At 38.1% G+C, this 26,740-nt stretch overlaps 1 long non-coding RNA gene across 2 annotated transcripts; it reads right to left on the bottom strand.

The window, feature by feature from the left end:
- Nucleotides 1-4,434: 4,434 nt before the first annotated feature.
- LOC133252404 (uncharacterized) lies at nt 4,435-23,918 on the bottom strand. 2 transcript variants are annotated; one of them, XR_009737917.1, is made up of 3 exons: nt 23,587-23,918; nt 9,400-9,606; nt 4,435-4,744 (listed from the first exon to the last, which is right to left on the bottom strand). It is a non-coding gene; the product is annotated as an uncharacterized LOC133252404 (long non-coding RNA). The 2 variants fall into 2 exon arrangements; XR_009737916.1 differs by lacking the exon at nt 23,587-23,918 and adding an exon at nt 10,521-10,695 and having other exon boundaries at nt 4,436-4,744.
- Between the last annotated feature and the right edge of the window lie 2,822 nt (nt 23,919-26,740).

Genomic DNA, 26,740 nt, shown 5'->3' with positions numbered 1-26,740 from the left:
GAAGACTGAGCACCGAAGAATTGATGCTTTTGAACTGTGGTGTTGGAGAAGACTCTTGAGAGTCCCCTGGACTGCAAGGAGATCCAACCAGTCCATTCTGAAGGAGATCAGCCCTGGGATTTCTTTGGAAGGAATGATGCTAAAGCTGAAACTCCAGTACTTTGGCCACCTCATGCGAAGAGTTGACTCATTGGAAAAGACTCTGATGCTGGGAGGAATTGGAGGCAGGAGGAGAAGGGGACGACAGAGGATGAAATGGCTGGATGGCATCACCGACTGGATGGACGTGAGTCTGAGTGAACTCCGGGAGTTGGTGATGGACAGGGAGGCCTGGTGTGCAGTGATTCATGGGGTCGCAAAGAGTCGGACATGACTGAGCGACTGATATGATCTGAGTACTATATCAAACTCATAAATATGACAAACCTCAAATTCCCTCAAGCATTTCAGAAGTCTTTAAAGTTTTAGAAAAAAGCCTTTCCTATTGAAAGGTTGCTGCTGAACCATGAAAGACACCGGGATTTTTGGCCTCCAGAGAAGAATTCAGTCCAGGGCCAGAGACGAGACTTGATCACTCCGAGCTTTTGTGTAATAAAGTTTTATTAAAATATAAAGGAGATAGAGAAAGCTTCTGACAGAGACATCAGAAGGGGGCAGAAAGAGTACCTCCTCACTAGTGTGGGCAATGGAGTTATATGCTTTTTAATTACTTATTACAGTGAATCAAAAGAATGTCTGGAAGTTGTAAAGACCTCACTAGACCCACTCCCATAATTTACATTTTAAGATAACAGGATTAACCAGAAAATTTTTTCCCAGAGACTGTCCTCAAGCAGGATACATTATTGTTATATAATCCTAAGGAATGTAGAGGGAAAAAAAAACATTTGTCCTTTCTTCCTCCTTGAGAATTCCAGACCCGTCTCTCCTTGGGGATCCCTGGACTTCTTATCAACCTGCCTAGGAATTGACTCTCTCACTATTTGGCCACATACATCACAAGTTCAAATCAATTCTTAAGTTGTAATTTTAAAGTTGACACCAGGGGGACAGAAAGGGTGGGATAAACTGACAGAGTAGTATTGACATATGTTCACTACCGTGTGTAAAATAGATAACTAGTGGGAAACTTGATCACAATAAACTGTAGAAAACTCTTAAAGAGATGGGAATACCAGACCACTTTATGTGCCTCCTAAGAAACCTGTATGTGAGTCAAGAAGCAACAGTTAGAACCAGACATGGAATGACAGACGGGTTCCAAATTGGGAAAGGAGTACATCAAGGCTGCATACCGCCATCCTGTTTATTTAACTTATATGCAGAATACATCATGCGAAATGCTGGGCTGGAAGAAGCACAAGATGGAATCAAGACTGCAAAGAGAAATATCAGTAACCTCAGATACGCAGATGACACCACCCTCCTGCCAATGCAGGAGACTCGGGTTTGATCCCTGGGTCAAGAAGATCCCCTGGAGAAGGGAATGGCTACCCACTCCAGTATTCTTGCTTGGAGAATTAAATGAACAGAGTAGCCTTGTGGGTTACAGTCTATGGGGTCTCAAAGAGTCAGACATGACTGAGGGACGAACACTAGAATTTTTTCCCCTTTGGCAAATTGCACTCAGATTCTCCTTGGAAAAGCCCCTCCCACAATGTGCCAACCACCATGAGCTCCAGATGGATTGACTCCATCCCAGCTCCAAGCTATATTATTTTTCTTCACTTAAAGATTGGTTCAATAGAACTTTTCACCCAAACCTCAGTCAGCATTTGGTTTCTTCCTGGCCACAGTGATTGGCCCAATCAGAGTAAATCACAAGACTTTTATTAAATGGTTATAGAAAGTGACACTCCCTCTCTCTTTGGCTATGAAACAAGTATACATATTACACTGGTTGCTATTGGCAGCCATTTTGAGAATGTGATGAGAACCCGAGTGAGAATGAGGTGAAGCCAGAATGCAGAAGAGGGTACAGCCAAAGGAATCACAAAAAACTGGGAGACTACCTCAATCAAAACATGCCCAGACTTTTCAGACATGGGAGCCAGTATATCTGGTTTATAATTTATGCTAATTTGTGTTGGAGGTCTGTTATTTACAACCAAAAACATCCCAACTAATATATAAATCATCTGGGAAGGTGAATTTATCTAGGGAGTGAATAATAGACTGTAGCAAAGGTTAAATAAATCACTACTGTTTATTTTCACTCACTACAGGATTTCATAGATTCAAGAGTATTTGATGGAAAAAAAAACAAGTACTAAGTTTATCAGGACCAAGCACTCCTTTAAGAGTATATATATGGTCATCAATTCAAGTGCTTTTTGATAAATGTTGGATGCCAACTTTGAAAGTCCTGTTTGAAAAACATGCCCAGAAAGGTGAATGAGCCTTTGGGAGATTGCTTAATTTAAAATGTTTTCTCTACTAACCAGTTACTCTATTATACAAAATGCCCAACATTAGTCATGCTTACAAGATAAAGATTTGAAAGATCTTATTCAAAATTATAATCTTAGATGGGCAAAGAAGGAGCAATTATTTATTACTTAACAACTCAGCAGGCACTAGTTTATCAGATTAGCTCCAGCAGAGAAAAAACCCTCAGGAAATAGAATACAAACATTATTAGGTGGAGGAATGGGGTGGAAGAGAGTTCTGGATCATTCTTGACTAAAGAGGAAGGCATATCTCAGTGGAGACCAGATCATAAGGTAGGGATGAGAAAAGAGTAGTAAAGAGACAGAAGATTATTCAAAAACCTAAGCTCACTTTCTGTTCTTTTCTCCAGAGCCAGTCTATGTAGAGAACATTTATAAATTATATCTTAATATAAGACTTAATATAAGACTATGCATGACTATATCTGAATATGAACCTTGAAACCAACAACTGGCAAAGTCCTAAGAACCTGTCCTTGAACTAGAAGAGGGTTCAAGCTAGAAATCTACTGCAAGCAAACTGAGTATATGCCACATTCTAAACCTTAGGATTTACCTTCCTCCTCCCTCTCTCCACCCCTCACTTCACGGGATCCTGCCAGTCAGTGATTTTCTTGGCAGTGTGTCCTTACAAGATATTTACATGATTTCTCTGCTGCACTTTCCATCCAAACTGGAAAGGAACCAGTTTTATGACAAACTTCTACTTGTCTCACTGGAAAAAAGGCAATGATTAACTACTAGAATTGCATCCAGACGTAGCTAAAAGCTGGTTCAGCTCTCATTCAATAGACTTTGCTTTTTCAAAAAAAAATGGGGTCCTTCTTTTTCTTTCCATTCTGTTACCTATTCAGTCCATCTTTAACTGCCTTTTCCCTAACATATCAAATAAAAGGTCATTTGATTCAAGGGAGGTGTCCAGATATTTATGGAGTGAATGAAGGAGTAATGTCTATATCATCAGTTTGGGAAGAATATCTTTTTTTATCCTACAGAAAAAATAAGACCTTAAAAATACGTTTTAATTTCTTTTTAACCAAAAGAGAGAGAGAGAGACAGAGACACTCACACACACACACACAGGTATTATATTAAGGTATAAAACTACAACCTGACCACCTGGTATTGAATTAATATTTTATAAAGAAAAAAAACTGATAATACTAACAAAATTCTCTGGTGTGTAAAATTGCAAATTAAGAGAAACTAATGTCATGTACAAAGTGAAAACTTCTGTCCTGTGTATCTGGTTTATGGTTTGCTTTCAGGTAAAGAGGAGCATCATTCAAGCCTCATTTGAACCATGCAGCAGCAGCAACCAATTTACCAGTAAATTAATGTCATATCCTGTTATTTTTGAGATTCTGACCTTTCATTTTGTTTAATCAGGAAATGTTTAAAATTACAGTGTTTAGGTTCAGCTTCTAGGTTTCACAGCAGCTCTTTTGCCAGCAGCCTGTCCTCCTCCATAGGGTTCCTGGTAGAAGCTGTCTATGCTTGGTAGAATATCAAAGTTTATCAAACCACATGATCCACAAAGTCTTAACTTTTCCTCATTACTCCTCAACCCACACACCCAATTCCACCCTAGAAATGAGTAATGCAATCCAGAAGGGAACTTTGGAGTTGCTAAACCAAATAGAGTCTAGCAGAGAATCCTAGACTCAGTAGAAAGATCTATTTAAATGAGTTTGTTGTTGGTCAGTCCTAAGTCGTGTCTGACTCTTTGCTACCCCATGGATGGCAGCACCCAAGGCTCCTCTGTCCTTCACTGTTTCCCAGAGTTTGTTCAAACTTAGGTCCATTGAGTTGGTGGTGCCATCCAAACATCTCATCCTCTGCTGCCCTCTTCTCCTCCTGCCTTCAATCTTTCCCAGCATAAGGGTCTTTTCCAGTGAATTGGCTCTTTGCTTCAAGTGGCCAAAGTAAATGGGTTTATAAATCTCTAAAAAAAATTTCTAACTGTGATGCTGAAAAATGAAAATTAGTGAAGTCCATTAGCACAGCATTCTCACGATGGTCATCATGATCAGTTGATATTATGATTTATTCTTATAGCCAAAGAGTCTGAATCCAACTTCTAAAAAATACATGAAATACTTATCAGAAGGAACTTGAAATAACGGCAAAAGGCAAACTTGGGAACTTAGTTTTTATTTTCCTCTGAAAATGTCTGCCTTAAAGATAGAGGTTTTGATTGTGTAAATCACAGCCTTAGATGTGACATTTGCTAAAATCTTAGAGCAGTAAATTCTTCAGTATGATGTCTAACCTTCAGTATACTGGCATATTTCCTAGAGGGAAAAAACAAAGACAAAGTGAAACTACAGAAGTCATGAGATTCTATATAGAGAAAATAATGAATATGTCTATATTTTAAAAAATAATTTATTATTCTTACCTTTCTAGCTACCCAAACATCAGAAGACAACTTCTAAGTCTTAAAAATAATCTATAAATAATAAATGTAGTTCAGTGGCAAACTTTAGATTTTGAATATCTAAATGCTCCTATATTTTCCTACCGTGTTATTCTTTGATAATCCAGGGCCTCACCTTCTTCTACTCCTCTGGCCTTCTCACACATTTGCAAGGAAATGGACCAAAACATTCATTAAATACTGGGAAAATTAAGCTCCAGAGGAAATATTTTAGGACTATAGCAATGGGCTTTATTTCCTTATTCTAAGTACAATAATGATAATATCTTGTGTTTAAAATGTCTTTCTTTGAAAGCATTTGAGCATGTTGTTTTTGTTTGTGCTGTTAATAGGTTACCCAGTGTTCCCATGACATACTTTAAGCCACTTGACTCACTGGTAGAGGGTTAGAAATTAGAAGTTTAGAGTTTCAGCCTCCCCAGTGTATGTCTAAAGTTCCACTCTTTTATATGTTGGTTACATATTGGCTAATTCATAAGGTACCCACCTCAGGGACAGACTCCAAAGGCTTCTGAGTAACAGCAGAAGGTCACACCAATTAAGGTTACTTTTCTTCCCTTTGGGTATGAGCTCTGTTCTTTTGTGACAGAACTAATTTTGATTTTTAAAATCAACTCCTTGCTTTTCCCTGCATAATCATTATCTAAAGAAAGAACAGTCTGAGCTGTTACCTTTGGGTCTAACTTCAGGTCTGGTACATGCCAAATAAATCTTAGCTTATTTCTTCCTGCACAGATCAGAAAGAGGACCTTAACATCATCCAGGCCAGGAAGCCAGGTCTGATTAGCCATAAATGGAAGAATCTCCATTTACTAACTCCATATACTAAGAATCTCCATTTACCAAGTAACTAACTTCTTTCTACTTTAATTTTTTTTAAATAGAAAATTGGATTAACAAAATTAATAGTAATTATATCACTGGATTCCTGTGAGTTTTAAAGAGAAATTATATATTTAATATATCATATATGAAAGTGAAATTGCTTGTCACCTAAGTCGTGTCTGACTCTTTGCAACCCTGTGAAATGTAGCTCACCAGGCTCCTCTGGCCATGGAATTCTGCAAACAAAAATATTGGAGTGGGTAGCCATTCCCTTCTCCAGGGGATCTTCCCAGGTCTCCCATATTCCAGGCAGATTCTTTACCATCTGAGCCACTAGGGAAGCCCAATCGATGGCCTGTAATTATCTATGCATGTGTTATGTAAGTGCTCAAATAATTTTGTCTTATTGTTTGAATTGTGTTATTATTTTTGTCTTTACTCTATTAGTAAGTATTCCAACAGGTCCAATATTGAGCTCAGAAACACCAGCTGACCAGAAGGCTAAGGTCTGTCAAGGCCTCACTGCGGCCTGCACAGTTTTACTTCCACCCACACCCCACCCCTCCCAAAAAATGACTAGGAAAATTCAACAGAATTACTTTGGTCATCCAAGCACAATTACTCAAAGCTGAAATTATTTGAATAGCCTGGTTGTTCCTGAATCTAAATATATATAAATTGTTTTAAAACTCATTCATGAATTTTTCAATTGAATTCTCAGAATATTCAGCACTTCTCAAAATATTGATGTTTATAGATTGGGTGAATATATACATGGATATATATATATATATAATATGTGTATATGTATTCCATATGTATATATATGAGTGTGTCATATATTCAATAAAAACATGCAAGAAATCTCCATGTATTAAATTGTCAAACATTAAGAATATTCAGTAATAAAGATAATAAGTATGTTTAAATTACTGCATGCAGATGATTATAAAAGAAAAGAAGCATTTTTCCAAAGATTAAATGGATTTCCTTTCAGTATTTCAGTTTTAAATATGACCTCACATATAATATACACTGTGTGATACTGAACTTTTTAGTTCTCCATCTAAAATCCATGTATTTAATATTTTCCATTCTATTTTTTTTCTCTGAAAACACTAGCTTGTTGTTTTTAAATTGTTGATAGAGACAAGATGGAGTTGCAAGATCTTTAAGGACTTTTTCAATCTTCCTTATTTAAAGTGCACTGGGACGACCCAGAGGGATGGTATGGGGAGGGAGGAGGGAGGAGGGAGGAGGGTTCAGGATGGGGAACACATGTATACCTGTGGCAGATTCATTTTGATATTTGGCAAAACTAATACAATTATGTAAAGTTTAAAAATAAAATAAAATTAGAAAAAAAATAAAAAAAATAAAATGGATTTTGTAAAACAAAAGAGCAAGTCTATGAAATTCTTATACATGCTTTTGCTTAAAGATAAAGACAAGAGGCTTTAAAAGTACCAAGCTTCAACTGAAAAGGAAAATCTTAATTTTTAGGGATTATGGAATTTTATGTTTATAAATTAAATTTACTCCAAGTAGTATATGTCTGGATTGATGAATATCTGCCTTAGGTAAGCCATCATAGTCTTAACCTGCTTATTCATACTGTTTCTCTTTTCTTTTTTAGTTTCAACTTTAAAGAGTTTTATTGAAATATATAGCAAAGATTCTAGGACATGAGCTGTGTGCAAATATATTGGACTGGAGATGATCTCAGAGGCCAGAGCTACATATAATTCAGACCGTGCTAAATCATATAAACATTTTGGCCTTTGTTTTTCTTAAAAAAGTCATTTGTATTATATGCTTTTTTTTTTTTTCCTGGGCAGAGTGCCTTCAACTTGTCCTGTTTTCTTCTCTTTTATCAGTCTTCTGTATTTACATAACAGTTTCCTTCAACTTATAACTTACAAATTGACATGAAGCTGTTTCTTTCTGGATCAGAAAAAGAAAATAATACTCTTTTTTAAATTAAACCATGTGGACATCTGGAAGCAGAATCTAAACCTATCACCCTCTCATGATATAAAGCAAATATGTATTATTCCATGGAGGAAACTAAAACAGAGGTGTTCTTTCCTCATCTCCCACCTCATGGAAATAAGTTTAATTTATGGGAATTTCTGTGACAGGCAGTCTGTACCAGAGAAGAAGGGCACAGCAATTACCTTGGAAAACAAAACAGAGTTTCATCAAATACCTCCTAGTTCTTGGAGAGTTTGTTCAAACTCCATTTAATTTTTGACAGAGAGTTTAGCTATATAGAAAGGGAAGGATAAACTTCCAAGCCAAACATTCTTAATAGATGCCAACTGCAGGAGAAACAATGGCATGTTGTTTCCTCAGCCATTCAGTCAAGTTTGTACTGTAAGACTTTATATACAAGGAATTGTTTACAACACTCAGTAGCTGTGAGATGTGCCAGCTGGTGTGTTAAATGCACTCACACTTAGCTAAGGTGTTCCATCTCCTAATCTATGTGTCTCAAAGTAACAGGGTCACACCCTGGTGTAGTGCTCTGAACAATCAAAAACAATAGACAGACACTGGCGGTAACAGGATTCAACCTATTACAATGTATCCAGTGAGCTGAAAAATAACACAACTGAAAAAAATGCATTCTTGGGTCATCTGAGACCTAAAGGGACATACTGCTGCTGCTAAGTCACTTCAGTCATGTCCAACTCTGTGCGACCCCATAGACGGCAGCCCACCAGGCTTCCCTGTCCCTGGGATTCTCCAGGCAAGAACACTGGAGTGGGTTGCCATTTCTTTCTCCAATGCATGCAAGTGAAGGTGAAAGTGAAATCGCTCAGTTGTGTCCAACCCACAGCGACCCCATGGACTGCAGCCTTCCAGGCTCCTCCGTCCATGGGATTTTCCAGGCAAGAGGACTGGAGTGGGGTGCCATTGCCTTCTCCTAAAGGGACATAATGTACTTGAATTGTTTAGCCACTGAATCCACAGCTCAACTATCGAGGTATTATAGAAGCAGTCATAGGAGCTGAAAAAGAGAGTGCTATTTCAGTCTTTGTTAACATAGAATTATTGCTAGTCTGTGCTAACATAGAATTATTCTCTATGAAATAATCACATCCAATCTTAAAAACACAGCATTTTTAAAACATAAAGCTAATGCCTCCAACTCATGGACAGTGTTTTCATAAACAATCAAAGTAGTTTTACTTTGTACAAAGCAATAGGTGTATAAAGCATTGATGTCCACGACTGTAGCATACATAAACAGTGATCTGCTACCTGCTGCTGCTGCTGCTAAGTCACTTCAGTCGTGTCCAACTCTGTGCGACCCCATAGACGGCAGCCCACCATGCTCCACCGTCCCTGGGATTCTCCAGGCAAGAACACTGGGGAGGGTTGCCATTTCCTTCTCCAATGCATGAAAGTGAAAAGTGAAAGTGAAGTCACTCAGTCGTGTCCAACTCTTAGCGACTTCATGGACTGCAGCCCACCAGGCTCCTCTGTCCATGGGATTTTCCAGGCAAGAGTACTGGAGTGGGTGCCATTGCCTTCTCCGGATCTTTTACCTAGTGATTTTCTAAAAATATCATTCAACTCTGTTATATGGACAGTTTTATGATTCTGAGTCGAGCCAGAATTATTACTCTAGTCTACCTATTGTCACTCATATAGAATAACAGTGCACACAAAACTCACCTTGAAGATGCTTCTTTTGATCTCTTGGACAGATAGTCTGTATTTTCCCACTTTTAACCTTGATCAAGAGACTGGTTTCTGCTCCACTCTTCTCTCACCACCATTTCTAGCATCAAAGAAGGCTTTGGGATTCTCTGGGCCCATTCTGCAGATTTATATGTTTTATGTCACCTTTCACTTGTGAAAAGCCTTGTGGCTGCAGTTCTGCTGTTGAAAAAAAAAGACTCAAGTTTAGAGGAGCCTCAACACATGCTAAAATCTCTTGCCAATATTTTAAAAATCCCCTCATTGTTGTAGCTTCCCTTGATAGCTGGACTCATGCCTGAGTGGCAGGTTAAGTCTTGTAGATCTCTGAGATTTTAGGCTCCCTCAGGCTAGATTTCTAGAACTTGGAAACAATTTTGAGAAAGCAATTTCAAACCTTTGCTCTAAGCAAGAACTGACAGAATTTCTCATTATAACAATTCCAACATGTATCTTTAAAGAACCAAAGCCAATGGATTTTCATCAGACTCAAAGAAAATATTGGTGCTTTTCAAAATCCATCAGAGTTCCTTTACAACCCAACTCTTTTCATAGGCAAAGTTATCTGGCTTATATTCAGAACTTCCATAGACAGATACTTAAACCACGGGTAGATGTGTTTTCACTTAAACGATGACTTCCCACATATGCTATAGAAGAAGCTTTACCATTATCATTGGATGTCTGCATATGAAAATTAGCTTTAGTTTAAGCCACATCTTTCTGTGAAGTTTGACAAAAGAAGGCAGCCAGGTTTGGAAGGTTATGAATTCTGCGACGGAACTTGATTCATGGCTTCTAATAAAGATATTTTAATGCTCCTGCCAAATTCAGCAACAAGCTTGCCAGAACGTAGAATCTCAAGTAAACGTACCCTTTAATCTTGTGTGAGAAAAGAAAACAAGCCCAAGAGCAACAAGGGCTGGATATAAAGGTTCGTTTCTATTACCTTTCCCAACAAAAGTCAGCTGCTCCCTCCCACCCCCAAAAAAGAAAAAACACATCAGTAATATCTGGTATTGTTCACAGTCATTAGCAAGAAGAGAGCACTCTTGTCAGTTGAGTATCTCTACGGAGGAATGCCCCTTGTGTGTTACCTTCTTAATATATGTGTTATCCCCAATAAACAGAGACAGCTTTTGATAATCCAAATTAGTAGAGGTGAGAAGCAGCGGGGAGGGAATAAGTCCAATCAAAATGACAGGCAATAAACTCAACCAGGGTTGGCTTTCGATTTTGTTTTTGTACTTGCATTGAAATATGGGTGTGTCTGGCATTCTGGGAATTTGCATTTCAGACAAAGTAATAAAAAAACATAGAAAACTAACTCAGAAAAGCTGGAGAGTCACTTTAGCTCTTCATCTGCTCAACTTCTGGTTACCACATTCCCTTCTGGAGGTAGCAACACATCCACTTCTCCAGTTATTATCTAATCTAATTAAGTGAAGTGTTGTATTTTTGTTTCTCAGCCGGAAAGTGAAAGCGCAATTTTGCAGGGAATGATGATGTAAAACTTGAGCAGTGGAGATGTGATTGTTTCCTTAGAAAATAAGTGGAATAAAATCAATCTGATTCTTGGGAAACTGTAACTTGTCACACATTTTCAGAGATATTTAGCCTATTGCACTTGACAATTGCATCCATTTTGCAAAACAAGATTGTTTCTGGAAATTTTACCTACACCTGCCCACACACACACACCCACAGTCACATCACACACACGTCCCTCATCTCTGAGACTGAGACAGGGACAAACATCTAGGTAGTGATCCAGAAGAATAAAAATCCAGGGAAGACCAGTGGGAGATGCATTGTCTAGCAACGAAACAGGGAGAGGCTACTCAAGACCATCTTTCACCTGGAAGAGAAACAAGCCCCGCCACCCCCGCCCCTCCCACCCCCCCACCCCCCCCACCCCCGCCCCACCACCACCAATATTGGGTCAATGATATTACAAGACAAAAGTATTTGAAAATTTATTTAACCTATACATTCTGTTTTCCAAGAGGTAAACATTTAGGTATTTGGCAGGTAGATTAAACCATATGTTCACTTGCACAGATAGTGCCATTTTGTGGCAGCTTAAAAAACATTTTTAATATATGATTTTCCTGTTTTACAATAATTTTCCTAATTCTAATTCCTGTGAATTACTGATTGAGATGAAAGGAACAGAGTGCACAGATTCTTCAAGCTTGAAAAGTTGTTTACCACAAAACGTTTCATTTTTCTCAGAATTATCTCATGAGGACAGATATCTGTAAACAATGAGAATTTGGGGACTTGGCTGATACACTGGTTATGGAAAGTCATGCTCTGTCGCCAAGTTCCAGAGATGTTTGCACAGTGTCTAGGTGATTGGATTATATACATGGCAAAGTGACAAATATTAGTTACACAAATCAAATTCTTAAAAGCATCCAGTGATGGGACATTCTAAGTTAAAAATTAGAAATTCATCCCTTTTCTAAAATGAAAGCAAAAAGTTAATATTACTTCTTGTTTTATCAGTCCATGCAAAAACGAATAAAATAAAATGTTATGAAATTGTTAAATCCCACTAGTTTTACAATTGATGCTTTTAACTAACATCTTTGTTGTAGAAAGTGACAGTGAGAGAGTCATTTCCTAGGCAGGTTGATAGGGAGTCTAGGGGTCCCCAAGGAGAGAGGGGTCTGGAATTCTCAAGGAGGAAGAAAGGACAAACTTTTCTTTCTTTCTCCACATTCCTTAGGATTATATAACAATAATGTATCCTGCCTAAGGACAGTCTTTGGATTCAACCTTCTGTTATTTTAAAATGTTAATTATGGGAGTATACCTGGTCTTTACAAGGATGTATCTTGCCTGAGGACAGTGTTATCTTAAAATGTAAATTATGGGAGTAGGTCGGAGGAGGTCTTTACAACCTCCAGACATTCTTTGGATTATATAACCTCATTGTTAACACTAGCAAGCGGGTACTCTTTCTGCCCCCTTCTGATGCCTATGTCAGAAGCTTTCTCTATCTCCTTTATACTTTAATAAAACTTTATTACACAAAAGCTCTGAGTGATCAAGCCTCGTCTCTGGCCCCGGATTGAATTCTTCTCCTCCGGGGGCCAAGAATCCCGGTGTATTCGCGTGATTCAACAACAACCTTTCAACAGCATATATTAGTAAAGCACTCACAAGGTCACCAGTAAGATCCAGCTCAACTCAATGTGGCATTTTTACTCAACGAAGAAAATTTGCTCTGAAAAAACAGGTTAAGAAAAACAACAGAAATGAGGAAATATAATTGCATATTCATAAGCCACACTAAATAGGAAAAAAATCGAAAAGAAACATGAGTGCTGTTTGACATAGTTGGCATAAATAATGACTGAAATTATGAGTTGTAAGTACAAAGTCAAAATGAAACAGTGTGTATAAAAAAGAAGGATATTTCTTCTATGATGCATCTAGAACTTATTGTGATAGACATTAGAGAAACATGTTATATAACAAAAAGGAAAAAGATGGTCATTATTTTTCAAGGGATTTGAATTTAGCCATCCAAAGGTTGTGGCACAAACTATAGATTATATTAATATTCCATCTATTTTTTAAACAAAATGCCAGTTTGGATGATTCTTATATCCTTCAGTATCATTACACTGGAATAGCTGCACTTAAGCTACAAATTTACACAGTAATAGGGCAACCAAAGCTATATGTAATTTCAGGGGAGAACAAGATGGTGGAGGAGTAAGTGGACGTGGGGTACATCTCTCTCCACGGATACATCAGGAATACACCTTCAGACATGGAAGTGCACGCAGAGCACCAGCTGATAGCAGACTGGAATACCTGATGAGTGGAAAAGAATATATAGACCCACGCAAAACTCGGTAGGATGAAGGAACTAGGGGGGAAAACAGCAGTGTTCGTAGGACAGGACCTGCCCTTGGCAAGTGGGGGAACTGAAGCAGGGGGTCCAATCCCCACATCGGGGCAATTGTCTGGGGCAGGGAGAAACATTTAAGGCTGAGGGTGAAACAGCTGATCTCTGGCAGCCTAAATGGAACGAGAATCCGGCAGTCCTTGCCACAGCCATACATACATACCCCAGAGATCCCCTAGAAAACGCAGCAGCTGGGAGCTGGAGTTTACAGGTTATAGAGCAATCCCTGGGTGAGGACTGCTTTTGACTGAAGAGAGACAGATTGAGGGGGTGTGAGAGAGGAGATTGTGGTGGGAAAAGCCTGTGGAGGAAAGCTGAGCAGCCCTGGAATACTGAGCAGCCAAGGCAATACTGCTGAGTTATCCATAGGGGGTGGAGCCATCACCATAGCCTGTCTCCCACCACACACCAGCATTGGCAGCTGAACAGTAGAGAGGCTGGCCCATCAAATGCCTGACACACTGAACTACATTGTAGGAACCCACCCAGGGTGCCCCTTTAAGTGCCTGACCCACCCATCTATAGAGTAGGACCCCAGCCAGGGGGGCCTCCTCTATGTGCCTGACATGCCAAACAACAGAGAAAGACCCCAGGCAAGGAAGCCCTCTAAGTGCCTGAATGAGCAGAGCTATGGAGAAAGACTGGCCAAAGAGGTCTTCTGATCACAAGCTACAAGATGCTTGAAAAAAGACGGATAAGACAATAACTCCCACGCGGCAGAGGCAGTCCATGTCTCTGCACACTTGGGGCCGCCAGCGTGCAGATGTGCCAACATTCACATTCAACAGCTGCCAGGGCAGCTGTGCCATCTTCACATTCAACTCTCACTGGGGCAAGAGCCGCCACAGGCAAATAGTCTTGCTTCTATGCGTACAGGGTCGCTTTGGTAGTGTTCAACTCTTTGCGACCCTGTAGACTGTGGCCTGTCAGTCTTCTCTGTCAGGGAGGGCAGGTTCTCCAGGCAAGAATACTGGAGCATATTGGCTAATATTTGTTGCAATACTCTTCTAGAGCACTATATTTCCTGCTGCCCTAGCCACCAACTCCCCTGAATACCTGGTGCTGCCAGAATCCATGCCACCCAAGCAGCTGCACCACCTCCACACCTGGCCCTCACAGGGGCAAACCCAAGTTCTCCAGGGCAGCCTCAGGAGCAAACCCCAGTGGACAACCCAAGTGTAGAGGTGGAAATAAAACCACAATTGAAACCCAAGGGCAGTGTGACTAAGGAAGAAGACCCAAAGCCTTCCCACCAGCTGTACAACCTGCAGATTAAATCCACACGATCAACTGGGCAGACTCTGTGTCTATGGAATATATAAAAGGTCATTGAGAACTCCAACAAAAAGAAACACACTAGTTCTGATACCTGTGGACACTGGAGGCAAGAACACAGATGAGTAAGACCAGATTAGAAACTGAGCTGCCCCCACAGCAGGTCCAGAGACCAGCACAGTGTTAGAGGGCATCCTAGGGAGGTGAGGGGGACTGTGACTCCCAGCAAGGGAAAGGACTCTGACAGCAGTGACTCAAGAGAAACAGTTATTATTCTTATGTTTTGACTTGTTCTGTAGATTCTTTTGGATTGTTTTCTTTTTCTTCCCCCCCCCCCCCCAACCCCGCCCCTGGTGGTAGTTGTTGATTTTATTGGCACTATGAAATCTAATTAAGCTTTTGAGCTTTTTTCTTTTTTTCCTCAGTCACATTTTTTTATTGTTGTTATTAATCTCTGCCTCTACATTGGGCTTTTGCAGTTCTAGGAGTTTTCCTTTTTTTTTTTCTCTTTTTTTAATTAAAAATTTTTAAACCTATTAGTACTTTTTCTACATTTATTCCTTTGTTTGTTTTTCCTACTGTTCTTTTCCCCTTGCAGTTAATCTTTCGTATATATAAATCTTCTTTATCTACCTCTATTTGACTTTGCATATCCAGTCTTTCTTTCCTTTCCTCTCAACATATTTGTTAGTTTTATTTTCATTGCTTTATTCCTCAGTTGGCACCTTGCTTTAGTTTTGTGTTCCAGTTTATGCTTTAGCTAGTTTTGTTCTGGTAGATATAATTTTTGGTTCCCTTTGTTTGCCAGGTAAATCTATTGTCTTTTATTTTTGTTGGACATTTTTGATTTTGCTTATGAGTGTATATGTATATGTGTATATTCAGTTACACTTTTTATTGTTGTTCTAAATCTCTGCCTGTATGCTGGGCTTCTGTAGTTCTGTGGAGTTCTCCTTTTTTTTTTCCTTTTCTCTTTCTTCTTCCATTTTTTTCTCTTTTTTATAATTTTGTTTTAATTTTTTAAACCTATAATATTTTTTCTACATTTATTCTTTTGTTTCCCTTTCCTACTGTTTTTTCCCCTTGGCAGTTAATCTTTAATATATATACAAATCTTCTTCATCTACCTCTATTTAACTTTGCATATCTATTCTTTCTTTCTTTCTTTTTTTCCTTTCCTTTCCTCTCAACATATTTGTTAGTTTTATTTTCATTGTTTTATTCTCCAGTTGGCACCTTGCTTTAATTTTGTTTTTGAGTTTGTGCTTTACTTAGTTCTTTTCTGGTAGAAACAATTTTTGGTTTCATTTGCTCACCAGGTCAATCTATTGTACTTTATTTTTGTTGGACTGTTTTGATTTTGCTTATGGGTGTATATGTATATGTGTATATTCCATTATTTTAATTATTATTTGCCTGATTTTGTAACTGCCATTTGTCTGGGGTTCTCTTTGGTTTCTCATTTTTGGATATGTGTTCTAATATCACTTAATGCCATAACAAGCCACTTGTGGAATCTTTATTTCTGACCAGAGATCAACCCCTGAGCCTTTGGAGTGGAAGCACTGTCTCCAAGACCCTAGACCACCAGAGAAATAACCCTAGGAGGTATCACATGGTGAGAACTCACACAAAGGAAACCACTGGAATATAAGACCCAGCAGCACCCAACCACCAGTAGCACCCTGTGCAGGATGCCTCATCTAAGCAAGAAACAAAACAAAAATACAAATCCAGTCATCAGCAGACAGGAGTACCACCTCACTCAGCATTGCCCTTCAGTGAAAAAACAAACAAACAAAACTCAGCACAAATCTCACCATATGCAAAGCTTACACAAACCACTGGACCAACCTTAGGAGGGAAGAAACCAGAAGGAAAAAAGAATTCAGCATTGAATCCTGGGAAAAAGAGACCTCAAACACAACAAGTTTTAAAAAAAATAAATAAATAATGAAAAGGCAGAGAAATACTACACAAATGAAGGAACAAACTAGAAACACAGACATCCAAATAAATGAAGAGGAAATAGGCAAACTACCTGAAAAAGAATTCAGAATAACGATAGTAAAGACGACCAAAACCTTGAAAACAAAATGCAAAAAATGTAAGAATCAATTAACAAAGACCTAGAAGAATTAAAGAGTAATGATGCAGAGACAAACAACACAATTGCTGAAATTAAAACTACTCTAGAAGGAACCAATAGCAGAATATCTGAAGCAAAAGAACGCATCAGTCAGCTGGAAGATAAAATGTTGGAAATAACTTCTGAAGAGCAAAATAAAGTGAAAAGAATGAAAAGAACTGAGGACAGTCTCAGAGACCTCTGGGACAATATCAAATGCACCAACATTTGAATTATAGGGGTCCCAGAAGAAGAAGAGAAAAAAAAAGGGTGTGAGAAAATTTTTGAAGAGATTATAGTTTCCCTTCCCCAACATGGAAAAGGAAATAGTCAGTCAAGTCCAAGAGGCGCAAAGAGTCCCATACAGGATAAACTCAAGGAGAAACATGCAAAGACACATACTAGTCAAACTAACAAAGACTAAACACAAAGAAAGAAGACTAAAAGCAGCAAGGGAGAAGCAACAGGTAACACACAAGGGAAACCCCATATGTTTAACAGCTGATCTTTCAGCAAAAACTCTGCAGGCCAGAAGGGAATGGCAGGATATATTTAAAGTACTGAAAGGGGAAAATCTACAACCAAGATTACTGTATCCAGAAAGGCTCTCGTTCAAAACTGATGGAGAAATAAAAAGCTTTTCACACAAGCAAAAATTAAGAGAATTCAGTACCACCAAACCAGCTTTATAACAAATGTTAAAGGGACTTATATAGTCAAAAAAAACACAAGAGAAGAAAAAAGATCTACAAAATCAACCCCCCAAATTAAGAAAATGGCAATAGGAACATATACATCAATAATTACTTTAAATGAAAATGGATTAAATGCTCCAACCAAAAGACACAGACTGGCTGAATGGATACAAAAACAAGATCCACATATATGCTGTCTACAAGAAACCCACTTCAGACCTAAAGACACATATAGACAGAAAGTGAGAGGATGGTAAAAAAATATTCCCTGAAAATGGGAAGCAAAAGAAAGCTGGAGTAGCAATCTTCTTATCAGACAAAATATACCTTAAAATAAAGAAGATTACAAGAGATAAGGAAGGACACTACATAATGATCAAGAGATCAATCCAAGAGGAAGGCATAACAACTATAAATATGTATGCACCCAACACAGGAGCACCTCAATACATAAGACAAGCACTAACAGACATAAAAGGAGAAATTGACAGCAACACAATAATAGTAGGAGACTTTAACACCCCACTAACACCAATGGACAGATCATCCAAACAGAAAATTAATAAGGAAACACAAGTCTTAAATGATACATTAGATGAGATGGATATCATTCAAATCTTCAGGACATTCCGTCCAAATGCAGGAGAATACACCTTCTTCTCAAGTGCACATGGAACATTCTCCAGGATAGACCACATCATGGGTCAAAAATCAAACCTCAGTAAATTTAAGAAAATTGAAATCATATTAAGCATCTTCTCCGACCACAACACTATGAGAGTAGATATCAATTACAAGAAAAAAAATGTAAAAAACACAAACACATGGAGATTGAACAACCCGTTTCTAAATAAGCAACAGGTTACTGAAGAAATCAAAAGGGAAATCAAAAAATTTCTAGAAACAAATGACAATGAAAACACGACAACTCAAAATCTATGTGATGAAGCAAAAGAAATCCAAAGATTTATAGCAATAAAACCCTACCTCAAGAAACAAGAAAGACATTGAATAGACAACCTAACTTTACACCCAAAGCAACTGGAAAAAGAAAAACAAAAAAGTCCCAATATTAGTAGAAGGAAAGAAATCATAAAGATCTGAGCAGAAATAATTGAAAAAGAAATGAAAGAAACAATAATAAAGCTTAATGAAATTAAAAGTTGGTTCTTTCAGAAGATAAACAAAATTGACAAGCCTCTGGCCAGACTCATCAAGAAAAAAGAGAGAAGAATCAAATCAACAAAATTAGAAATGAAAAAGGAGAGGTTACAACAGACAATGCAGAAATACAAAGGATTATAAGAGATTATTATGAACAGCTATATGGCAATAAAATGGATAACCTGGAAGAAATGGACAGATTCTTAGAAAAGTTCAATCTTCCAAGACTGAACCAGGAAGAAATAGAAATTATGAAGAATCTAATTACAGCACTGAAACTGAAGCTGTGATCAAAAATCTTCTAGAAAACAAAAGCCCAGGACCATATGGCTTTCACAGGAGAATTCTATCAAACATTTAGAGAAGAGCTAATGCCTATCCTTCTAAAACTCTTTCAAAAAATTTCAGAGGAAGGAACACTTCCAAACTCATTCTATGAGGCCACCATCACCCTGATACCAAAACCAGACAAAGACAAAACAAAAAATGAAAACTACAGGTCAATATCACTGATGAACATAGATGCAAAAATCCTCAACAAAATTTTAGCAAACAGAATTCAGCAACACATCAAAAAGACTCATACTCCATGATCAAGTTGGGTTTATTCCAGGAATGCAAGGATTCTTCAATATATTCAAATCAATCGATGTGATACACCATATTAACAAATTGAAAGATAAAAACCATACAATAATCTCAATAGATGCAGAAAAAGCCTTTGACAAAATTCAGCACCCATTTATCATAAAAACTCTTGAAAAAAAGGGGCATAGAAGGAATCTATAGTAATGGCCATATACAATAAGCCTACAGCAAACACTATTCTCAATGGTGAAAATCTGAAAGCATTCCCCCCAATTAGGAACAAGACAAAGGTGTCCAATTTCACCACTATTATTCAACATAGTTCAGCAAGTTCTAGCTACAGCAATCAAAGAAGAAAAAGAAATAAAAGGTATCCACATCAGAAAAGGAGAAGTAAAGCTCTCACTGTTTGCAGATGACATGATACTGTATGTAGAAAACACTAAAGATAGTATCAGAAAATTACTAGAGCTAATCAGTGAATTTAGCAAAGTTTCACGATACAAAATCAATACATAGAAATCACTTGCATTTCTATATACTAACAATGAAAAATCAGAAAGAGAAATTAAGGAATCAATCCCATTCATCATTGCAAGAAAAAGAATTAAATATCTAGGAATAAACTTACCTAAGGAGACAAAAAAACTACACAGAAAATTGTAAGACACTGATGAAAGAAATCAAAGATAACATAAACAGATGGAGAGATATTTCATGTTCTTTGGTAGGAAGAATCAATATTGTGAAAATAACTATACTACCAAATGCAATCTACAGATTCAATGTGATCCCTATCAAATTACCAATGGCATTTTTCACAGAACTAGAACAAAAAATTTCATGGTTCATATAGAAACACAAAAGACCCCAAGTAGCCAAAGCAGTCTTGAGAAAGAAGAACAGAGCTGGAGGAATCAACCTTCTTGACTTCAGGTTATACTACAAACCTACAGTCATCAAGACAGTATGGTACTGACACAAACACAGAAATATAGACCAATGGAACAAGATAGAAAGCCCAGAAATAAACCCATGCACATATGGGTACCATATTTTTGACAGAGGAGGCAAGAATATACAATGGGGCAAAGACAGCCTCTTCAATAAATGGTGCTGGGAAGACTGGACAGCTAAATGTAAAAGAATGAAATTAGAACACTTCCTAACACCATACACAAAGATGAATTCAAAGTGGATTAAAGACCTAAATGTAAGACTAGGAAGTATAAAACTCTTGGAGGAAAACATCGACAGAACACTCGATGACATAAATCAAAGCAAGATCCTCTATGACCCACCTCCTAGAGTAATGGAAATAAAAACAAAAGTAAACAAGTGGGACCTGATTAAACTTAAAAGGTTTTACACAGCAAAGGAAACTATAAGCAAGGTGAAAAGACAACCCTCAGAATGGGAGAAAATAATAGCAAATGAAACAACTGGCAAAAGATTAATTTCCAAAATATACAAGCAGCTCATAAAACTCAATGCCAGAAAAACAAACAGCCCAATCAAAAAGTGGGGAAAAGACCTAAACAGACATTTCTCCAAAGACATACAGATGGCTAACAAACACATGAAGAGATGCTCAACATCGCTCATTATTAGAGAAATGCAAATCAAAACCACAATGAGATATCACCTCACACCAGTCAGAATGACCATCATCAAAAAGTCCACAAATAATAAATGCTGGAGAGGGTGTGGAGAAAAGTGAACGCTTTTACACTGTTGATGGGAATATAAATTGATACAGCCAGTATGGAAGGCAGTATGGAGATTCCTTAAAAAGCTAGAAATAAAACCACCATATGACCCAGCAATCGCATTCCTAGGCATATACCCTGAGGAAACCAATGTTGAAAAAGACACGTGTATACTATTGTTCATTGCAGCACTATTTACAGTATCTAGAACATGGAAGCAACCTAGATGTTCATCAATAGATAAATGGATGAAGAAGCTGTGGTACATATACACAATTGAATATTACTCAGCCATAAAAAGGAATACACTTGAGTCAGTTCTGATGAGCTGGATGAACCTAGAACCTATTATACAGAGTGAACCAAGTCAGAAAGAGTAAGATAAATATCATCTTCTAACACACATATACAGAATCTAGAAAAATGGTACTAAAGAATTCATTTACAGGGCAGCAATGGAGAAACAGACATAGAGAATAGACTTATGGACATGGGGAGAAGGGAGGAGAGGGTGAGATGTATGGAAAGAGTAGCATGGAAATTACATTACTAAATGTAAAATAGATAGCCAATGGGAATTTGCTGTATGGCTCAGGAAACTCAAACAGGGGCTCTGTATCAACCTAGAGGGGTGAGATGGGGAGGGAGATGGGAGGGAGGTTCAAAAGGGAGGGGATATATGTACACGTATAGCTGATTCATCTTGAGGTTTGACAGAAAACAACAAAATTCTGTAAAGCAATTATCCTTCAATAAAAACATTTTTTTAAAAAGTTATAAACCTCTTTTTCAAAAAAAAGCTACATGTGATTTCAAATGACTTATTCTGGACTTTAGAATGTATTGTAGGACTTTCAGCTGGTTCCCAATCCCCATCATACTTTATATTTATGAAAGAAGGTTACGGGCAGAACAAGTCAGAGGTAAGAAGCAGGAAAAAGATTCCAATGCTTCCTTTCTGGCTTGAAGATGAATAGGTCGTGTGTCAAGAAATGCAAGCGGCTCGTTGATGAACAGAGTAATACTTTAGTGACCTTGCCTTCCAACACAAATGATGTGGGTTCAATCCCTGGTCAGGGAACTAAGATCCCACACACCTCAGGGCCGAAAAAACAAAACATAAAACATAAGCAATATTGTAACAAATTCATTAAAGACTTTAATAATGGTCCACATCCAAAAAAAAAAAGTTGCCAGTGAGACTTGTGATTGACTCTGATGTGAGTCAGGAAATATTTGTCTAAGGAATCACAAGTTACTTTAGGACAGAGGTCTGTTAAGTAGATAGGCTGTTGCACGTTATTTTAGATTACAAGATATTTAAAAGTACCATATCATAAATGGCCTCTTGGCTCCATTTTAGAGAGTTCTTTTGCAGTATCAACTCCATTTTAATTTTGCTTCCACAGTTGTTTTTTATCTCAGGCCCATTTTTTTCCTATTGTCTCAGCCTAGCTTTTAGAGTAAGTCAATTCAGTGATGTTCAAAAACAAACATAGATAGACCTCTTTGTTTCCCTGGCATTTTGTTATACCAGCAATGATAATCCCCTCTTTTGGGTTAATCCTATGGTTTCCATGTTCTCTGTTCTCGTACTACCAGTACTGTTGATTGTAGTCATTCAAAACCATGCTGACTAAATTCAACAAAGCTTGAACTAGTTAGCAATCTTTTCTTCATTATTTTCTCTAGAGGCTAGTTTAAATCATTTTCGTATTCCTCAAACTCCTAATGTGTCTTCTACACCCAAACGCAGAGGCTATTTCATTGAAAAGGTTTAAGTCATTAATAGTAAGCTTTATTGACTTTCTTTTCTAATCTGAAAATATTACCTTATTTCCTCTTATTCACTTTTCTAGTTTTGCCACAAATATCCTGCTTCCATTTTCAAAACTGTCCCTTTCACCTGTCCTAACAACCCCATTTTGGTTTCAAGCCATTGCACCGCCTTAGTTTTACGCTCTCTGGATGGTATTTCTCAGTCTCCCTCACAGGCACATATAATAGATAACAACAACACGGAAGCATACAAATCTAAACAAGCTAGATTATTTCTCCATAATGTTTTTTATAGAGCGGCATTGTTGCTTTAAAATGTTGGGTTAGTTTCTGCTGTATAACAAAGTGAGTCAGCTGTGTATACATACATCCCCTCCCTCTTGGACCTCCCTCCCACTCCCCCACCTCACCCCTCTAGGTCACCACAGAGCACCAAGCTGTGCTCCCTACCTTACACAGTAGGTTCCCACTATCCCTCTCACATGGTAGCGCACATACATCAATCTCAATCTTCTACAGCGTTATTAAGCACAAGAACATTACAGAAAGAAGATTGCTGCTTTTCTAAGAGTTTAGGTAAGACTGGGAGCCATAGAACTACCTGCCATGTTCCTCAAATTTCTAGGGAAATAGAAAGAAAAGTGGCCAAAGCAAAAAATATAATAATTCAGTTTTATTTTTTAAGTCTTTCCACTGTACATTTCTAAAGTTAACAGAACTATTTCTATAATTCCCAGAGTATGACAGGAATTGCAAAATTATTTACTGCAACCCTGGAATTGGCTTCCCAGGTAGCTCAATAGTAAAGAATCTGTCTGCCAAGCAGGAGACATGGATTCAATCCCTGGATCAGGAAGATACCCTGGAGAAGGAAATGGCAACCCACTCCAATGTTCTTACCTGGGAAATTGCATGGACAGAAGACCCTGGTGGGCTAGAGTCCTTGGGGTTGCAAAATGTGTCAGATATGATTTAGCAATGAAATAACAACACTGAAATTGATGAAGAAAAAGAAATGAGTGGTAATAATAGTAGAAGTAGGAAAGAGAGGGGGAAGGGAAAAAAGAGAATGTAGGGGAGGAGGAGGAAAAACAAGGGGAAAGAAGAGAAGGAGGAAGAGATTAAAAAGCAGATAGAAAGTAAAGGTTCTTTTGTTTGTTTTTTTGGCATGCTTCCAAAGGTAAGTTCAGAGGACAAATAAGAGAGCAACAGTCAGCTTTATGCCCTAGCTAACCATTATATAGATTCAGAATCATTATCCAGGTGCTGCCAAAATCTTGGCTTCTAGTTCTAATTAACAAGCTCGTATATATAGGAAACAAAACGAGCATTCTGAAAGTGTCTGTTACCTCTTCCCTATAATCACTTGTTTCTTAGGATAGAAATAGAGCGTTTTTATGGTCAAACACTCTTGATGGAACTCTGAACCAAGCAGTATTAGAATTATACAAATAGAGAAGGCATAGTGTCCATTCTATGGACTAGGTGGTGAGTATAAGATTGAACTGACAGCTGTGGTCCATTCCCTGGAGACAGAGATAAAAATTAAACACTAAATCAACGACTTCTCATTTTAACAATGCTAAGAAGAAAAACATAATTGTCTAATGTCTATGTAATCTATGAAAAATTCTTGAAGAGATGGGAATACGAGACCATCTGACCTGCCTCCTGAGAAATCTGTATGCAGGTCAAAAAACAACAGTTAGAACTGGACTTGGAACAACAGACTGGTTCCAAATCAGGAAAGAAGTACATCAGTGCTGTATATTGTCACCCTGCTTATTTAACTTATATTCAGAGTACATCATGAGAAATACTGGGCTGGATGAAACACAAGCTGGAATCAAGATTGCCGGGAGACATTTCAATAACCTCAGATATGCAGGTGACAGTACACTTATGGCAGAAAGTGAAGAGGAACTAAAGAGCCTCTTGATGAAAGTGAAAGAGGAGACTGAAAAAGTTGGCTTAAAACTCAACATTCAGAAAACAAGATCATGGCATTCTGTCCTATCACTTCAAGACAAATAGATGGGGAAACAATGGAAGCAGTGACAGACTTTATTTCAGGGGGGTCCAAAATCACTGCAGAAGGTGACTTCAGCCATGAAATTAAAAGACACTAGCTCCTTGGAAGAAAAGCTATGACCAATCTAGACAGCATATACTTTGCCAACAAAGATCTGTCTAGTCAAAGCTATGGTTTTTCCAGCAGTCATGTATGGATGTGAGAGTTGAACTATAAAGAAAGCTGAGCACCGAAGAAATGATGTTTTTGAACTGTGGTGTTGGAGAAGACTCTTGAGATTCCCTTGGACTGAAAGGAGATCCAACTAGTCAATCCTACAGGAAATCATTCCTGAATATTCATTGGAAGGACCAATGCTGAAGCTGAAGCTCCAATACTTTGGCCATCTGATGTGAAGAACTGACTCATTTGAAAAGACCCTGATGCTGGGAAAGATTGAAGGCGGGAGCAGAAGGAGATGACAGAGGATGAGGTGGTTGGATGGAATCACTGACTCGATGGACATGAGTTTGAGTAAATATGGGAATTGGTGATGGACAGGGAGGCCTGGTGTGCTGCAGTCCATGGGGTCACAGAGTCGGACACGACTGAGCAACTGAACTGAACTGATGTAATCTACAAAACTGTGATTCCCTGAAATGTTAAAGACTCTTGCCTATCATCTTCCTCTTTTTACAATCAAGCACCTCATAGAACATATGTGTTGTATATATTTACTGTGATAGAAAAAAAAAATAAGACTTACTAGCAGGTTTATTATATTTACTGATAAATATTAAAGGATCCTGAAACAGACAGATAGATAGATAATAGATCAAAAATGCATGAGGTGGATAACTTACTGCTCAGTGTAACTTAGCTCACAGGAGAAAAGATTATGGTGGGGCGGGGGCCGGGAAATGGTAGGGCATTTGGAGAACTCACAGTAGTACAGTTGACATGGAATTAGAACTAGATTGTGACTGTGGAAAGAAAAAGATAAATCTTGAAACTATCTGCAGAGAGAATGAGTCAGACATGATGATGGGGTGAAAGGCAAGAATAAAGATGTAAGAGATGTAGTTGCTGCCTCTAACAGTCTAGAAAAGCATGCCCTTGGAGAAAAAGCTTCAGGCTTACAGTGATACAGTCTCTAGCACTGTAGTTGTCTACTAGAAAGATAGGTTTGATGGCATTTGCATTGGAATGTGTGTGTAGGACATTCTGGGGCTGAAAGGAAAAGCTAACATGGGAATCACTCAATCTGTCCATGAATACCAACCAGCTCGACCACCATTCATTTCCTTTTAATCTCCAAATAACAACTTGTTCTATTTTCCCATGTGTCTAACGATAAGAATTCCCTAGCTTTCCAAAACCAAATTTCAAGTGTCCTGTTGGCAAACTCCCACTGAGAATAATAAAAGCATTCAGAAACTTTGAGGAAACTCCCTTCTTTGCTGCCAAACTCTCCCCCACTCCCCGCAAAAACAAAACAAAACACATACAGCTCCTGAAATGATTTCAACATCATGCATTGAATCTACAACCAAAAAGCATGAACTTTAACATATTGGCATTCCAAGCAAAGTTGTCTTCTCAGGAACATTTTTTGAAAAAGATTAACATATTGTGAGGAGTGAGAGCACCCACATGTCTGCAAAATAAATGATTCAACCATTCCTCAAGCATTCTCACAAAGGAAATGCAGGCTTGTCACATTAAATAAGAACACATGAAGAGACTTCAATGTGTTAGAATTCCAGACACATTCAGATATAGCAATATCATGGGCTACCCTTTCATATTTATTCCATGATTGGCTTTGAGGCTATTTGTTTGGAAATCCTATAGCCATTAGTGCTCCGAAATTATACTGGGAAAAGGCTTTTCTTATTCCATATCACATTTAATCCTAGAATTTTGTTGTTTTAGTTGCTAAGTCATATACAACTCTTGGTTATCCCATGGACTGTAGCCCGCCAGGCTCCTCTATCCATGGGATTTCCCAGGCAAGAATACTGGAGTGGGTGGCCATTTCCT

Source organism: Bos javanicus, chromosome 8, assembly GCF_032452875.1.
Source record: "Bos javanicus breed banteng chromosome 8, ARS-OSU_banteng_1.0, whole genome shotgun sequence".
Classification (NCBI taxonomy): domain Eukaryota; kingdom Metazoa; phylum Chordata; class Mammalia; order Artiodactyla; family Bovidae; genus Bos; species Bos javanicus.
Note: the sequence above shows the minus strand (reverse complement) of the source record. Positions and strands in the feature narration are given on the sequence as shown.